The following is an 18,770-nucleotide window of genomic DNA, read 5'->3' as shown; positions in this document are numbered from 1 at the left end:
ATAATGTCAAGAAGTATTTTCTCACTGAGAGGGTGGTAGAGATACCTGGAATGCCCTCCCACGGGAGGTGGTAGAGATGAAAACTGTAACGAAATTCAAAAATGTGTGGGACAAACACAAAGGAATCCTGTTTAGAAGGGTCGGATCCAAAGAAGCTTAGGGGAGATAAGGTAGGAAAGCCGATGCTGGGCAGACTTCTACGGTCTGTGCCCTGATTGAGGCTGAATAGATTTGGATAGGCTGGAGTGGAGCTTTTCAGGGGCTATGACAACAACTTCAGAAATTTTAGAACAAGGGCAGTGCCGGGCAGACTTCTATGGTCTATGCCCTAAAAAAGGCAAGGATAAATCAGATCAAGTATACATATGATGTATCATTTTATACCATATGTAAAGAGTTTATCTTGTTAGGCAGACTGGATGGACCATATTGGTCTTTATCTGCTACCACCTACTGTGTTACCACGTTACTATGTTCCAAGAGAACACCTCATAATTCATGTTCTTTCTCAACATTTCATTTGCGTTTGACACCACTGAGCACCCTGTTACGCTTGAAAGTTTAGTCCTGGTGAGCCTAAGTTCTATATGGTGCTGGCTTGGTTTTGGTCATACCTCTCTCAGGATGTGCACAGCAGGACAGTGTGTGAAACCAGACCTTTAATTAGTACATAGAGTCCGCACTACTATTTTGTTTAATATGTATTTGAAGCTGCTTTGTGATGTCTTTAGACAATGGAGATTTGATTTTCATAGACATATACAGATGATATATGTTGTTTAAAGTATGGCCAATAACTTCTGTCTATAAATTGGCGTGTGTGTTTTCACACATATCTGCTGTTTTTGCCCCATTTCGGTGCCTTGCATCCATTGGAACACTTTATTGTGCCATAAATTCTGTTCACAAGTAATGCCTAATATTCAGCGCCATATACAGAATTTCCCCCTTATATGGTAGGGAGCCCCACCTAGCGCATCCCAGAACACACTGGGCAGGGCAGGGCGCTGCCATTTTGAAGGAGGCGCTGGAAGGAGGAGGGAGTGCTACTCCCTTCTCTGCTCACTGATGAGGAACAGGCCTATGGGGTGGGGGGGAGTCGGGGACCACTAGACCACCAGGGTGAGTGTGCGGTAGGATTAGCAGCCCACTGGGCCACTAAGGATTTTGGGTTGTGGGAAGGTTAGGGGGGCTGGAGATCAACCAGATCTTTATCCCCCCCCCCCCCCCCCCGTGTCTGTGTGTAGGGGTGAGGGAGAAGGCCACAGGGGAAACTACTTGGGGGGGTTAGGGGGCCTGCATGGGGTTTTGGGGGGGGGGCTGCAAGCATGCTAGACAGGGCTCCCCATTCCTCCCCAATCTCAGCTCTGAGCTGGCATAGGGTTTGCTGTGGGAGCAGTGACAATGTTTGGTGTGCTGCCCGCTGAGCACTGGGGACGAATAGTAAATTACCAGTTTAGCTTTCTACTTGCGGTCAGAGACCGCAAGCACATTGTTTCACATCACGGAGCGGGAGCAAACACAGGTGCTAGCATGGCACTAATAGCCTCTAATCACTGGGGCACATCACTCATCTGTAGATTCTATAGTTTTGGATAGCTCACGGTGAATTACATTCAGGTACACCAGGCATTTCTCTGTCCCTGGAGGGCTCACAATCTAATTTTGTACCTGAGGCAATGGAGGGTTAAGTGACTTGCCCAAGATCACAAGGATGTCAAGACTGATCCTCTAACCACTAGGCCACTCCACTACTCCACTCCCAAAGCTGTGCGCACAAATGTGAGTGCAGATCCCAGATTGCACATAAACTAATTAGTTAATGAGTTCTTAACAATCAATAACTGCTGTTAATTGGCACTCGTTTGGGTTTATGCACAGATCTGCCCTGTGCCCTATTCCTTAAAATGCACACTTAAATTTTATAGTGCGCAATGCAAATGGAGTGTGTGGCCATGGGAGGGGAATGTTATACAATAGGGTCATTTATTCGCCCAACCATCATTAGTTGTGTGCCAGCATTTACACCAGATTTTAGCAGGAGTGAGACCAGAAGGGCTACGTATTTAAATGTGGAAGTGTTTACAATGATTCTGTTTTTCACCTTAGTGGATTGGCCATATGGAATCTGGAATAGTAAATCTACTCTTTGGTGATTTATATTACAATGTTTTAAAAATCAGAATTGCAGATAGTCATAAACTCTGCCGGAATACTAATAGGCAATGGACGTTGGATTGATCGTGCCAGCCCTTTCTTAATAAAACTGCAAGTGGCTTCCCCTTAAGGCAAGAGTAGACTTCAAAATGCCACCGTTTTCAAAAACCTTCACAGACTAACACCATCACACCTACAAAGACTAACTCTCACACCTACCAAACTAGATCGCTCAGATCCATACAGGACATCAGACTGTCGTTACTGAACCTGTGGGAATACCAGGGCCAGAAAACATTCAACAGAACAATAGGAGGTAAAGGAGCGAAACTCTGGAATGTTCTTCCGCAAAAAAATCAGACAGATCTCAGAATATGTGAAAAACTCGGCTCTTCTAAAAATATTTCAGAGCCAAACTTTCCGCCCCTTAGGAGGTCTAACCAGTCCTCATAAGACCTTCTCATACCACTTCCAGCACTTTGAGATTCAACTCCACCTCTGCTCCTAATTGCTATAACCACCTCTTACCTTTTTTAAGTGTCACTACCCAATCATATATCCCTTTACATGGCACCCAGCTTAATTCCTCTGCTGTACATGGCACCAATCATGCAACCAATCATGTCTTCTGTGTTTTTTTTTCAATTATCTGTAAATGACTGTGTAATGGACGTTTGTAATGTTAAATCTTATTATTGATGTTCTTTCAGTTCTCTGTAAAAAAATGCTTCAGTTCTCTGTAATTTGACTATTTTTGTAGATTCTCAGTTGATTGTATTCTGCCTATAACTTAACGATTAAGCGGATTCTAGATGCCCAAATTAAATTAAAAGTGATAATTCTTATTTTAGATCTAGGCAAAACCTTTGGATTCTCTGTACATGAATGCTGAGTGACTTCCCACTAAAATCTCTTGAGTCTATTTCTTTGCTACTGCAGAGAGAAAATGAACTCTGAAGTTTGAGATGTGTTCCTTTGTAGATGATGACTTTCAAACATTAATTGCATGCCTATTGTCTGATAAAGTAATGTAATTACATAAGGTTACCAGCTTCAGCTTTTGGAAGGATACTCTGGAAACTATATAACTATATAGTAGCTGGATCATAAACAATAAAAAATTTTAATGGTATGCTGGACAGTTATGCTTAGCAAATCATAGATCAACATAATTTGACCCACTGCAGTATTTTTATCACTTGAGGTTTAAAAGAAAAATAATCCTGACAACATAAAACGAGCAAACAGAAAAAAAAGTCCCATAGATCTTTTTCCAAACTCAAAAGTGACAGGATAAAAAAAAACTGAAGGGTGGGACAACTCTGCTATTTTTGTTAAAAAGAAAGTCTAATGTTATGGAATTTGCTGTAATGCGTGGGTATTCTGGAGTACCCGGAAGCTGCTCTCTTTATTTTAAGTTTGAAAGAGCACACAGATCTGCATCTGTGTTCCTCTCTGTCTCTCCTACACAGATTCACTGCATTGCTGCTCAAAAGGCAGAAATAGGTGAACTATGGTAGTTTATTTTATTTGTTTATTTTTTTAAACCTACACTTTGGACATAATTTATTGAAATTAAATGCTGCATCTTTAAGGATCTGCCTGCAGCTAAATGTAAGAGTATGTTAGCTCCACCCTGCTGCTTTGTTAGGGATGAGTTTTTTTTTTCCTTTTTTTTTTTTCCCCTTGCTTCTCGGCCATGAAATAACTGAGTTTTGAAGCAGTGGCCCTTAAACGTGTAGAGACAGACTTATTTGCCGACGTGTCATTTCTGCAGCAGACAGCTGAAGACAGAGGGGGAATCTGACAGAAGCCAAACATCACCTTCTTGTAAGTAGCGTATTCCCCATGTCTGCTGATTATGAAGCTGCTTAAATGAAGTGGCTGAAGGATGCAGCATCTCTCAGGAGAGCCAAGGGAAGACGGTGCCCTGTCTGGTGCTGTGCTTTAAGTGTACTGGTGCTGCTGAGCAAATCGGATGTAGGAAGCTAGCAGTCTGCAGGTGTACAGCCACGAGCACAATGGATCTACAAGCTAGATTCTGTAATTCAGACGTGGCTCATTTCTTTTCTTACAAAAAGCAAGATTGCATTTCAAAATTACATTTCTGGCTTTTTATTTTTTTAATTTGTTTGTTGGGGAAGGGGGTGAAGGTGGAAACGCTGTTATTTTGTGTCAAGTGTTCTCACGGATTAAGGCTATCCCCTAAGCAAAATTAGGGACAATTTTGGCCTTTAACTTTGTGAAATGGGTCTCAGATGTCGCCGGGCAGAGAACCAGGTTTGTGGAAATGGGTCACGCAGACAACATAAACCTGCAAAGTCTCTGGGTCTTTTTTTTTTTTGTAAGGAGGGGTTGTATGTTTGGGCTGAACGGGACAATTTGTTTTGTTTCATATATACATATTTTTTTTTTTATAAAATGAAGTCATAGTGGGAGAGAAGGCGTTAGATATTCCTAAATAAAATAATCCCACATCCTCTACAGAGGTGTTAGGGGTATATTCAGAAGTAGCATTTTGAACAGAGAAACGTGTCAGTCAAAATGGAAAGTTTTGCACTTCATCTTTTTAATTTAATTGTGGAATTGTAATGGACTCGTTTCTGATTTCCATGTAAAGCTAAGAAGTATTTTTTTTTTTATAAACTCTTGCCTTCTAACTTTGAGATTGTGTCTTTCCACCTGTTTATTAGAGCTGTCTGTTCTCTAAGCACTGAATGCTCTTTGGACTGAATATTTCCTTCATTAAGAAAAAAGAAACTGTTTTAGGGAAAAATGATGTCTTTTCTCCTTGTTTCAGCAAATTATGAGTTCTGTAAATACTTTATAGCTATGAATATGATTTTTTTATAGTAGTCAGTATTAAAAAAACATTTTACATCATAAGAGGACTAGTTTCTGTTCTCATACGTCTTCTACTCATTAAGCTTAGACAGCTCTGAGTCATGGGTAGGGGTATTAAAAATGACCTGGAATTCTGCTCATTTCTCCAATAGCAAGAAATATTTTACATTGCTGTCTTACTCTTATAAGTCCTATGGGGGGGGGGGGGAGGAGAAAGGGGCAAAGTGGGGGATATTTTAAATTTTGGGGGTAGTGAGATTGGCTAAATGACCGTACAGGATGTGTAATTTGAAGCTTGGCAGACTTAAAATAGTGTCAGAAATTCTTGTTGTCTTTGCCTAGAAAACTCAGTGGCTAGAGCAGATTTTCCCCAACCTGTTCTGATAACCCTACAGCCAAACAGATTTTTAGAATATTCAAGAGAAATACGCATGAGATGAATTGGCATACGTTGTAGACTCAGTATATGTAAATTCATTGTGGGTTTTCTGAAAACAGGTTTGGAATCCACTGGGCTAGAGCTTCCACACCCTACTAGGGACTAACTTTGGATCTCTTTATTTATTTATTTATTTGCTGCAATTGTACCCCACATTTCCCCACCTATTTGCAGGCTCAATGTGGCTTACACTATGTTGCAAAAGGTATGATCATAAACAGAGTAAGAGGTATGGTCTAATTTAACATATTACTGTGTAAGAAATTAGGTAGATAGGTCAGTAGAATTATTTACATAACACAAAATAACACAGGTAAGATATAATGACCAATAGTGATAATGTGATTAACATATTCAAATTAGAAGGGATCAGTATTAGTTGGTTTAGATGTAGAATGGAATCAAGTCATTAAAGAGGATTTTTATTGTAAGTCTCTTCGAACAGGTGCGTCTTCAATATCTTCCGGAAGGTTGTCAAGTCATGCGTTGTTTTTGCTGGCTGACGTGAGGAGTTCCATAGAAGTAATGCTTATTGCTATGAGTGGGGGTGGGGGTGGGAGGCTTTTGAGTACCCTTCTCTGTTTAAGAAGGGACTTTAAGGATGACGAGATGGATTTGTCCCCTCAACTGTAAATTAATTTAATTTAATATAAACTTACAGCCTATTTCTATCAATCAAATGATTCAAAGTGGATAACTATCTATTTCACTTTAAAACATCAAAATCAACCATAATTATGACATCAAGAGAGTAGTTGTGCAAAAAAAAAACAACCCATGTCTTTTTAACTTTTTTCCTAAATATAATCCCCCAAAGTCTATAAGTCACTAAAAATGTCATGTGCAAATTTGGGCGTGCACTCAATTTGTGCGTGTAATTTAATTAAATAACAAGCCAATTGGCACTGATAAAAATCAATTTTCGATGCTAACTGGCTTCATTTAGAAATTACAAATATAAAATTTGGCGCCAATAGCCGTACGTAAATATTACGTGTGGGTCCAAAAAGGGTATGTGGCCAGGGGAGGGTCATGGGCAGATCAGGGGCATTCCTTTAATTTATGTGCACTGTTATAGAACAAAGGAGATCTGCACCTAAATTAGGTGCAGGGGTTTACACCAAGGTTTCATTGGTGTAAATGGTCAGGCCTAAATGTAGTCGCAGTTCCTGGTGCTAAGCACTATTCTGTAAACACTGCCTAACTTTAAGCGCCATTTATAGAATAGTGCTAAGTGCTTTTTTTTGGTGTTGATTTCTTTCAGTGCCATTTATAGAATTTAGTCCAATATGGCTTCTCTTATAATGCAAAGTCCTTGTAAGTGCATTCCATTCACACGGAGATCTACTTTTCCACGCCAGCTACCTGGTGACTAACAATCCACAATCCCTAACGAATGGTATAGTAAGTAGTAGGAATGGGCAGTCAATTGTAATGACTTACTATACCATTCGTTGGGATTGTAATGGCAAGAGAAATGTCAATGATATATCCCATGTTGTTGTATTTCATTAAAAATGAAAACAGCCAGAAAAGACATAATATTTCCAAAAGACTTTGCAAAGAGGGCACACTCCTTTAAAAAAGTGAGCACTCTTTTCCCCGATTGTGGCTCATGTGCATGGATGAACCTCCACAGAGGTGTGAACAGAGTGCAGTGGCATAGGAAGGGCGGGGCGGTGGGGGCGGTCCGTCCCGGGTGCACGCTGCTGGAGGGTGCAGAGAGCAGCCGCGTGCCTGTCGGCTCCGCTGGTTCCCTGCTCCCTTTCGGCCCCAGAACAGGTTACTTCCTGTTCCGGGGCAGAGGGAGCAGGGAGCCAGCAGAGCCGACAGGCGCGCGGCTGCTCTCTGCACCCTCCAACAGCCAACAATGCACCCGGGGAGGGGGGTGTCATTGCACCGGGGGGGGGGGGGGGGACTTGATGCGCCAGGGAGGGGGTGTCATTGCGCTGGGGGGCTTGATGCGCCAGGGGGTGTCATTGCGCCAGGGGTGTGTGTCGTGCTGCACCCGGGGGGGGGGGGAACAGATGCCGCTGCACCTGGGGGGGTGCATAGCAGCGATCCACCCTGGGTGGCAGCTGACCTTGCTATGCCACTGACAGAGTGCACGCCCTTTTGAAACAGTTTATCCTCTTTGCAAATAGTGTGCAGTCTTTCAAAAGAGCGTGCACTTAGGGACACTTTTACTAAAGGGTTGCTGCACAGTAAGAGGCTTGCCATGCAGTAAATCAGAATTACCGCAGGCCTAATGTGGCCTCCAGCGCATGGCATTTCTGGCACTACCAGAAATTCCAGAAAAATAATACCACAGGGGGTTTCCCGGCGGTAATCAGGCAGCACCACGTATTGCACGGTTACTGCCAGGTTGGCATGGGAGCCCTTATCGCCTTCTCAATGAGTAGCGGTAAGTGTTCCCCCCCTGAAATGGCCACATGGTAAGTGCAAACTTCCCACATGGTCATTTCTTTTTTCAGGATTTTTACTTGCTGTGGTAAAAAGGGCCTTAGTGTGTTGCAAAAATGGCCGCCGCCGCTAGCGCAGGGCCCCTTTTACCGCAGCTTAGTAAAAGGACCCCTTAATGACTTTGCTCCTGTGATGACAAAATAGCCACATGAAAACAAACCAAACATTCCCAGAGATGACAAAAATTTTCAGACTGCTCATCCGTAGCAAGTAGTTGTATCACGGTAGGACTTGAGAAAAGGAGGGGAAAAGGTAGACATAAAATTTGAAAAAGCACGTAGGCATCTGAACTGCAGGCCCTCCACTCCACAAATCAGCAATATCCTTTTCCAACGGAGCTGGCGTTCCCTTGAATGGATCAATTAAAATGGTCATAAATGTCTGTCTTCAAGAGTGGGAACCACAAAATCACAATTACACGCAAACATGAAACATGGTCCGTGTAGGCAGCGGATCTGGAGACCTGATTTAAAAGTTAAGTAGCTAAGCAGATTTAATTATTTTGAAAATATGTTGGCGAGTTAGTAACTTGTTTACCGAATAAATAGCCACAATAAAAGTTTTTCTTTGACCGATGAAGAGGCAGGTGAGTTTGCTCATGTGAAAAGAGTCACCGCTGAAGTCATTGATAAGGATTAAGGTTTATTGACTGAGCGCTGAGCATTTGAGTGGAACTGTAGATCCTTTGAGTGGAGACATCTGGAGACAGGTATCATCATCTATCAAAATTGTGGGGATAGCAGGAAGATGAGAGGACTTCTGTAATATATGGAGGGAAAAACAAATTGAGGCACGCATGGTTTCAGGGAACTGGATGGCTCAGTGGATTAGCCCAGGTATTAGAAGTGCCATCTATGTGGATGGGTTGGAGAAGTACCCCCTCCCTTTTTCCAATATATTGAGCTGTAACTTGCAAGTTTTTGGAAACAAGATTCCAATCCATTTAAATAATGATATCTCTGGAACTATTTCTTCCATGAACAAATGTTATATAGTAGTGAAAAGTATATGAAGCAATGTGAAAAAAAATTGGGTAAATGAGTCCATACATATTGAGACAAATACCAATGGCTGAATCCAAACATTTAAAAAAATATTCTCTAATAGTCACTACAATAACAGCAACAACAACAACAACCACCCTTTCTATAGTCCAAGGATTCAGAAGTTCAGTCCTTGAAGTCCACAAACAGACCAGGTTTTTAGGCTAACCTTAATAAATATTCATGAGCTAGTTTTATTGTTTACTAGTAAAAAAGGTCCGTTTCAGAAAGCAATGAAACGGGCGCTAGCAAGGTTTTCCGTGATCAGCGCGATTGCCGGTATCAGAGTCCTGCTCCCCGCTCCCACGTGCTGCAGCGCGCACACGAGCTTCTCGCCTACCTGACAATGTCCCATGGTATCGGCTGCAGGAGAGGAGGACGCAGACCGTTGGCCCTCGCAGATGCTCCGTTCGGATTCCTGGGCAGGGGGAGGAGTAGGGAAACAAGTGGAGCGTGTTTCCCTACTCCTCCACCTCCACATTGGACACTCACGGCTCCTCCCCTGCCCCTGACATTTCCCTACTCCTCCACCTCCACATTGGACACTCGCGGCTCCTCCCCTCTCCCTGACGTTTCCCTACTCCACCTCCACATTGGACACTCATGGCTCCTCCCCCTCCCTGATGTCACGATCTACTCCATGAAGGACACCACCACCGGAAGCCACCAGGCAGCCTCAGAACGTTGAAGGTGAGCTTTATTATATAGGAGATTGTACAATTTGATATACTGCCTTTACTAACAAACGGTCAAGGTGGTTTACAAGTACATATCAAATAAAAGCATGGAAAAGAACTACAAAATCAAGATAGGACAGAGCACAAAATCCTTCATAATATTAGTCAGGTAAGTTGGGCAAAGAATGACAGAAAGAAGGCGAGAGAGGGGGAAAGGAGGGAAGTTTAAAAGGCTACTGTCATTGAAAATGATCTAGTGGGTCAATTATCCGTGCAGGCTACATATAAGGAGGCTACACAGCAGGTAGGTCAAATGCTTGCTGAAGGAAGTGGGTTTATATTAATACCTTAAATTTGGACAGGGAGAGCTCAGATCTAATAGTAGGGGGAAGATTATTCCACAAGTTTGGGGCAAGGTAAAAGAACACCAATGACCTAGTGGTCTCATAGCAGACCTTAAAGAAGGGTAGACCAACTGGTGGGTGTCAAGAGAACAGAGTGAACGACTAGGAGCATATGGAATAATCACAGAGGAAAGATAAAGAGGGGATTTTGTGTGCATTGCCTAATGGGTGATGATTAAAGTCTTAAACCAGATCTGGTATTTTACGGGAAGCCAAAGTATTTGCAAATAAAAGGGAGTGAAATGATCATACTTTTTAGTTTGAAATAATAGATGAACTGCTGAATTTTGCAGGGTTTAAAGGCGCTTGAACTGTGACTGACCAAGGCCGGCATAGGCAGTGTTACAATAGTCTAATGTAGAAATGACGAATGCATGTATTAGGGTGTGAACTGAGAAAAAAATCAAGTTACTTACAAGATGAACAGATATGCCAAAGCCAGAAAAAACCTTTGTGAGCAACCTGCAAAATTTGCTGTTCAAAGGAAAGAGTAGAAACTATGATAACACCTAGATATCGAAATGACTGGACTGTGGGTAATGGGATATCGAAAAGAATGGGAGTTGGTGATGGACCTTTGTAAAATCCAGTGATCCAAGATACTGTAGTTTTTGACGTATTCAGTACGGCTAGCCCGGCAGCCAACAACCACAGAGCTACCTGTAGGCAAGTCAAATCAGGGGAAAACAGGAGAGGTTGGAAAAAGGATGAGGATATCATCTGCATAAAAGAAGAAACAGATATTATAATCTTGCAGGAATGTCACTAGTGGACTCAGAAAGAAGTGAATTAGCAGGGGAGACAGAATCGATCCCTGAAAGACTCCGCAAGTAACTGGAAATTCTCTGGAAATAGCATTAGAGAAGACAATTGGAAAAAACTGCCAGAAATGAAGGAAGTGAACCAAGCTAATGTACAACCTATGATACCAATGGTCAATTACGTTAAATGCTGCAGAGAGATCTAAGGAAACTATGAACACTATTTTGCTTTTATCTAAGCTAGGGTGTAATTCACTGATAATAGATGTAACTGTGGTTTCTGTGCTATGGTGAGATCTTGAGCAGTAAGTACAAGAGTGAAGAGAATCCAAAGAGGATATCAAAAAGTTTTTATTCTAAACGGGATGAAAAATGACCCGATACGGCCGTGTTTTGGCACAAAAGGCCTGCCTCAGGGGTCTGATAAATCTATATAAAACATGGACATGAAAACATTCAAATGAGATATACAAACATGATAAATAAATAGTTAACTAATGAAATAAATCAATATCAAATATATTAAATGACACTTAAATAAAAGTACACTTAAATAAAGTTCCATAAAAACAATGCTATAAAAACATCACATTAAAGATTAAAAACGTATATAGATATGTTGTGTGGTCATACATATGGGTGTATGGATGAAGAAAAGGCATAAATAAAACCTGTATAGAAAATTTTGAAGTTGTACCTCTGAATGTTATGGAAAAAACATCTGACAGTGTGGTCACCATCCAAGTCGTTGAATCTGAGTAGAAACCTAAAGTTGACTACATGAAATAACATTTCTGGACTAGATGTATGGGTTGTATGGTGAGATCTGACACCTGTTTGACATGAGTGAAGTGTGAATGAGCTATCAACATATGCAAGAAGCTTAGCAATAGCCCTCATACATTAGGAGTCCTGTTTACTAAGCTGTGCTACAGTTGCGTTAGCGTTTTTAACACACACTAAGCATTAGCGCGTGCTAACCGTTCAGATGCCCATGATGTTCCTATGAACTTAACAGACGCTCTACTTCGATCCATTCACATTCACATAGTTATTCCAAGGTCAATTTGAGTAAAAGGATCATAATGTAAGTAGTTATGATCATCACAATTTATAATACTGTTCCTACATTTCCTTGTTTTTACTGTATTCTTTACCATGTAAGATGCTTTCTTTTACTACGTAAGCCGCAGTGGACCTGCTGTATGTGGGAAAGAGCGGGGTACAAATGTAATAAATAAATAAATAGTAGGATCTATCAGATCAGCGTACTTTTCCCCTAGTTTGTCTAAATAAGCCAAGCTTGTGTCTATAAAGGGTATTAACGCAAACGTCATCAATCCTTATATGTACCTCTTTATATTTTTCAGTATTTTTTTGCTTATATGGTTTTTTTTTTCATTTTAAATATTTCAATTATCAATATATCTGCTACATTCATATCGTATTTTCAAGATAGTACTTAGCTTTCATTAAATTCTTAATGTTGGAGACCAGCCAGCTTATAATCGAAAGTAATCGCCGGCTATTTCCCGACACAAATCGGGATATGGCCGGCGATTTCGCAAAAGCGGCGAAAAGTGTATAAACGAAAGCTACATTTGTGATAGCTTCGCCGCTTTCCCTTCGTCGCGCCGGCGAAAGTTTAAAGGGGCGTGTTGGCGGCGAAGCGAAGGCGGGACATGGGCAGGCTTGGGCGTGGCTACCAGATGGCCAGCTTTCATGGATAATGGAAAAATAAATCCCGGCGATAAGCAGTATTTCGCCGGGTTTACTTGGTCCTTTTATTTTGACGACCAAGCCTAAAAAAGGTGCCCCAACTGCCTCCCCTTACTCCCCCAGTGGTCGCCAACCCCCTCCCACACTAAAATTATTAAAATACAAACCTTTTTTGCCAGACTGTATGCCAGCCTCAAATGGCATACCCAGCACCCAGACAGCAGTATGCAGGTCCCTGGAACAGTTGTTATTGGTTGCAGTGGACTGCAGAAAGGCAGAGCCAGGCCCATCCCCCCCTACCTGTTCCACTTGTGGTGGGTAATGTTGAGCCCTCCCAAACCCCCCAAAACCCACTGTACCCACATGTAGGTGCCCCCCTTCAGCCCTTAGGGCTAGGGTAATGGTGCACACTTGTGAGCAGTGGGTTTTGGAGGGGATTTAGGGGACTCAGCACACAAGGGAAGGGTGCTATGCACCTGGAAGCTAATTTGGTTGTTTATAAAAGATGTTTGAAGTGCCTCCTAGGGTGCCCGGTTGGTGTCCTGGCATGTGAGGGGGACCATTGCACTACAAATGCTGACTCCTCCCACGGCCAAATGCCTTGGATTTCGCCGGGTTTGAGATCGCCGGCAGTTTTTCCCATTATCGCGGAAAAACAAGAGTGGCAATCTCAAACCCGGCAAAATCCAAGGCATTTCGCCGGCCCACACCGTATTATCGAAAAAAAAGATGGCCGGCCATCTTTTTTGAAAATACGGTTCCGGCCGGCCATCTTTTTTGAAAATACGGTTCCGGCCGGCTGTTGCGCCGCCAAAATAGATCGCCGGGGGGTGTGTATTGCTTGCGTGCCAAAAATGAAATTACCACAAGGGCCACGTGGTAGCTGTGCAGTAACTCCATTTTGGCACATTGGGCACGCATAGACGCTTATGCGGCTTAGTAAAAAGGCCCCTAAGAGCCTTGTGACTCTAATACAGGCTCCCATTCCCACTAGCTCTACCCTAATTCCTTCGGTAAATGACTGAAATTTGCAAAGATTTATTTATTTATTTATTGCATTTGTATCCCACATTTTCCCACCTATTTGCAGGCTCAATGTGGCTTACATAGTTTTGTTAACATTGTCGTTCCAAGATATCCAGATACAGTTAAGTAATGTGCAGAGATTAAGTAAAGGAAGAAAGAAGGAAGGGAGTAATTAGGGTAGGTATAGAAGGTGGGATTTCATAACTGAGTGGGTTGGTGAGGTGGATTAGTGAGGTTATAGGCAGATTTGGGGAGTTTTTAATATGATTTATGGAGTACTTTCGTTTAGCTGACTTCATAGCAAAATGATAATATCTAGAAGCTGATTTAAAAGCTTACAGGGATTCTTATGTGTGGTACTTATGCCAGTGGTGTTCTGCTTGCCGAATTTGTCATCTAGAAAGACTGAAGCCGTGGTGAAACCAGGGGGCTTTCCTGAATTTAGGAGTTGCTGAATGCATTCAATCAATTTGTGGAGTACTTGAACTAGTAACATTTGACAACTGATTACCTAAAACATTATCCCACCGCTGAGAGACCTTGAGGAAGGAAAAAATTGTCAGGAAAATAGGTAAAAAGCAGGGTTGAAGTTAGGGGATCGTGATAATCAAATCGGGACTGGGCCGCTCACTTAGAACAGAGAGATTTTCCATTTCATTTATTTCCATTTGTATACCGCCCTTATCCAGAGCGGTGAATTAACTCAAACATTCATAATAAAACATATAAACAATGCACATCAAAAATAATACAAACTCATTGAAAACATCACACAACAAATCATCATGAAATGTCCCCTGGCTGTCCAGGAGGAGGAGGAGGAAGGACATGCATTAGGGTGTAACAGGAAGTGAAACAGGAAGTGATCAGACCATGGAACAGGTAGTACATGCAAGTGGGTAATAGAATACTGAAAACATTTACGGGGTAAGACATACAGTGGATTTGATATTCATGGAGATCTATCTCATGTATATTCATTAGTGTTATGCTGAAAACCTGAAGACTGAATTTGTGCACTCCTGCTGTTGTCAGTTAGGGTTAAATTCAAGAAATGGCATAGTAATTTAGAGACCGGAATGATGTGCGCTAAGCATGAGTTATATAATAGCAGTTTCACACGGAACTACTTTTATAGAATACTAGTGTAAGTCCGCATTTTTATGTGTAACTTTAGATGTGAGCATTTACACCAGTTCAAAGGCTGGTGTAAATGCTTGCCCCTAAGTACTATAATAATCCTTATCTCAGCTGTTTTCCAAATCGTGAGAACCTTCACCAACATGGCCAAGTTTCATATCTTCCTCATGGAAGAGGCTCAAATTTCAGCAACTTGCATAGCCTCTGACATATAGAGAAAATGGCCGTTGATGCTGTGAATTCTGGTGATCCTTATAGAAATCATTTGAGGAAGATACGAAACTTGGCCATGTCGGTGGAGGTTCTCACGATTTGGAAAACAGCTGCAAGTTAAGTGATATTGATGTTAGAGATAAAACTTTTGGACTATTTTAAAAGAAAATTCAACAAAAGTACAAAATTCAAAAATTATATTTAATGAAAATTCAATGAAAAAAGCTTTTGAAGATTTTGATAGCAATGTTGATGCTGTGAATTCTGATGATCCTTATAGAAATCATTTGAAAATAGCAAAAATGCTGAGTATAATGTAAGAAATTTATGAAGGGCTCTTGATTTAATCTATACTCTGTTGCTGGATTGTGTTGAATTAAATAGTTGCCTGGGATAAGGATTATTATAATATTTATGTACCTGCACAATTAAATATTTTGTCCTGTTTATTGGATTTATCAAGTATCGCCCCTAAGTACTGGCAGTTGGGTGTGTAAATGACAGTATTCTATAACATCGTGCTTAATTGTTTGGTATGCCTATGACTTACTCATGCCCTTCTCAGGTCCATGCCCCCTTTGCGTGGGGGGGCCATAGAAATTAGGCGCTTAGGGCCAGATTCCATATATGACGCTTAAATCGTATTCTATAAGCAGTGCCTAGATTTAGGTGTGGTGCATAGAATATGCTTAGTCAACATCCTAGTGCTGAAAACTATGTGAATCCACTTACACCAGTGAAAATGTGGAGTAAATCCTGGCATGTAGATTTAGGTGCAAAGGGCCATATTCTATAACAGTGCACGTAAATTTTGGAACACCCACAAAATGCCCATTTCCCCGCCCATAACACATCAAAATTTAGGCACAGTGCATTACTGAATACACGTAGGGAGTTGTGCGTGAAAATTCTAATTGCCAATTAGTGCTCATTATTGCTTGTTAAGTGCTGTTATCCATGCTGATTAGCTTGTTATGCCAATTACGTTACACACACATTGTTATAGAATACACCTGGATTCCAGCGCAGACTGATAGGCACGCTAAATAGAATCCGAGGGTTAGTTTATAGAACGGGGGCATGCCAGTTATGTGCGCAACTACAAATTGTTGCCAATCGTTAAGGCCAATTATTGATATTTATCACCAATTAAGTGTCAATTTAGTGCTAATTAGCAAATTAAGTTCTGCACACAATTGATCCTATTCTATAACTCTGCGCCATTGAGTGCCATTTACAGAATCCAGGACTGGATATTTTCTCATTGTAGGGTGCAGGCACTGTTAGATGTCTTGAGCTTCCTTCTTCCACCCCTGTTTCTGCTGATTTTCTTTCAAATTGCTTTTTGAGCTTTCTTCGCTGCCATTTTTCCCCCACTGCTTCTAATTCCCAGCTCTCTGCCTGCACACACGGCTTGCTCATCTCGACCTTTCTACCTTTCTTGCTGAAGCTGTTTTAAAATGATGAGAGAAGACTGGGCTGATAATGTCCAGAGCTATAGAAAGACTGAAATACTGTGGTTATAATCAGAAGAGGCTGTTTGATTCGTAGACTTAACATCTGGCCATAAGTTGTTTGCAGGACTGTTTTTGGCATGCTGTTGGCCAAAATACCTACAAAAAAAGGAGTTTTGAGTTATTTTGAAATCATAGCCCTTTCTACTTCTGCCTGAATTCTGATAAACAAAAAAACTGTACCCTTAGCTGGCTCAAGGTTATAAGTAGAGAGTTAGGTTTCATTGCGCTTGGGTAATTATGAGCTTACGAGAACAGTTTGAGCTGCATCTAATAGCTACATGCAGAAGGAATGTTTTGTCTTCTCCTCTTTATTTTGTTTTCAATGATTTCACTGTGGACAAAGTCTATATTAAAGAAAATCATTATTCTCTAAGTGCCATTGCAACGTTATCCTTTAAAGCTTTCAGACTAGGCATTCCCAGCTATTTGTCCCGTCTTACGATTCCATATTCACCCGGTAGGGTTCTATGATCTTTAAAAGACCATCGCCTTGTCCTACCTGTTCCTAAGGTTGCACAGTTGGATTCCAGTAGGCGCACAGCCTTCTTTTTTCTCTCACCATTTACCTGGCATCGTCTCCCCCTCTCTATGTGCAGCAACGTCTCATTAAAAAAAAATTAAATTTGAATTAAACACCTGGCTTTTCAAACAGGTTTACGGAGGTGCAGACTGATTGGCACCACCAGATGAAACTTAGACTCCTTTCTTACACACTGTCTTCCTCCTCTGTCCCTGGAGTAATGTAGTGGTGGGTGCAGTGCACTGTAGACAGGTGGACTAAGTCCTATACCTTCCCCTACCTGTTACGCTTGTGGTGGAAACTGTGAGCCCTCCAAAACTCATCAGAAACCCAATGTAGCCACATATAGGTGTCCCCTTCAACCATAAGGGCTATTAAAGTGGTGTACAGTTGGGGGTAGTGGGATTTGGGTGGGCTTTGGAGGGCTCAGCAGACAAGATAAGGGAGCAATGGTGAGATGTGTACCTGGGAGCATTTGTATAAGTCCACAGCAGTGCCCCCTAAGGTGCCCCATTTCTCTCCTGGGATGTCTGGAGTTTGCTAAAAATGCTGGCCCCTCCTACATACCAATGGCTTGATTTTCTACATTTTTCACTTGTACGTTTTTGTTTAAAATGGCCTGAAAAAAATAAATGCACAGAGTACAAAACCTTGTTACAAATGGTATTTAAAAAGAAAAAGACATTTTTGCAATTTTGAAAACGGCCATATTTCCTATTTGGATTTGGGATGTTTAGGACTCGATTTTATATATCATGCCTAAAAAATCGGCGCTGAACTGAAATTCACTTAAGCTTAACCTACAAAGTATGCCTTCATTTAGGCATACCTTATAGAATAATCCTAAATTTTCACACGGTTTATAGAATAGGCCAAGCGCCGATCCACGTGACTAAATTTAGTTGCAGCCAATTATGTCAAGTAAAACCTGGCGAAAATCCCACTGCCTAAATTAGGCTCAATGCAGGTGTATTCTATAACAATTCGCATAGATTTTAGATATGCCCATGACCCACCCGTTTCATGCCCAAGGCCACTCCCCCTTTTCAACTATGCAACTTAGAATTTACGTACGCCACGTTACAGAATATGCTTAGCAAGTAGTGTGCATAAATTCTAGTTTATGCCAATTATTGCTGATTAGCTTTTTAATCAATTAGCTTATGCACATCGTTATGGAATACACTTCGATTTCCATGCATTAAACTCAGCGCAATATGTAGAATCCCAAGGATTGCGCAATGCAACATATATAAACACACTCTTAGGGGTCCTTTTACTAAGGTGCACTGAAAAATGGCCAGCGTTAGTGTAGGCACATGTTTCGGACGTGCACAGATCCATTTTTCAGCGCACCTGTAAAAAATGCCTTTTTATTGGCCAAAAATGGATGTGTGGCAAAATGAAAATTGGCACGTGTCCATTTTGGGTCTGAGACCTTACCACCACTCATTCACTTAGCAGTAAGGTCTCACGCATAAACTGGGTGATAATGGTCTACGCGATACAATGCCTTTCACCGCCCAGTTCGTGCCGCACGCTGGAAAGTAAAAATTATTTTCTGGCGTGCGTAGTGGATAAGCGTAAAAAAATGAAAATACCGCCTGGGCCATGTGGTAGCCTGGTGGTAATTCCAAATTCACTTGCATTGGGTGCGCATAGGTGCCTACGCGGTTTAGTAAAAGGGCCCCTTACATTCCTACACACTGCAGAACCCTTCTTAGGCACTCCAGCCAGCTCAACACAAAAATCAGTAACAATACAGTAATAAACACTTATCATGCCATGAAAAACACATGTACCACCTAATTCTATAAAACTTGCCAAAAATTGCGCACGCAAATTTG

General features: G+C 41.5%; 1 protein-coding gene across 2 annotated transcripts in view; it reads left to right on the top strand.

The window, feature by feature from the left end:
• Positions 1–3,890: 3,890 nt before the first annotated feature.
• Positions 3,891–18,770, top strand: part of ZBTB7C (zinc finger and BTB domain containing 7C) — a 490,191-nt gene continuing 475,311 nt past the window's right edge. Inside the window, exon 1 of one of the 2 annotated variants that reach the window (XM_030192925.1) lies at positions 3,891–3,987. The gene's annotated coding sequence lies outside the window, so the exon portion shown is untranslated. The remainder of the gene's footprint in view (positions 3,988–18,770) is intronic. The other variant, XM_030192926.1, reaches the window with a different exon arrangement.

Source organism: Microcaecilia unicolor, chromosome 2, assembly GCF_901765095.1.
Source record: "Microcaecilia unicolor chromosome 2, aMicUni1.1, whole genome shotgun sequence".
Classification (NCBI taxonomy): Eukaryota; Metazoa; Chordata; class Amphibia; order Gymnophiona; family Siphonopidae; genus Microcaecilia; species Microcaecilia unicolor.
Note: the sequence above shows the minus strand (reverse complement) of the source record. Positions and strands in the feature narration are given on the sequence as shown.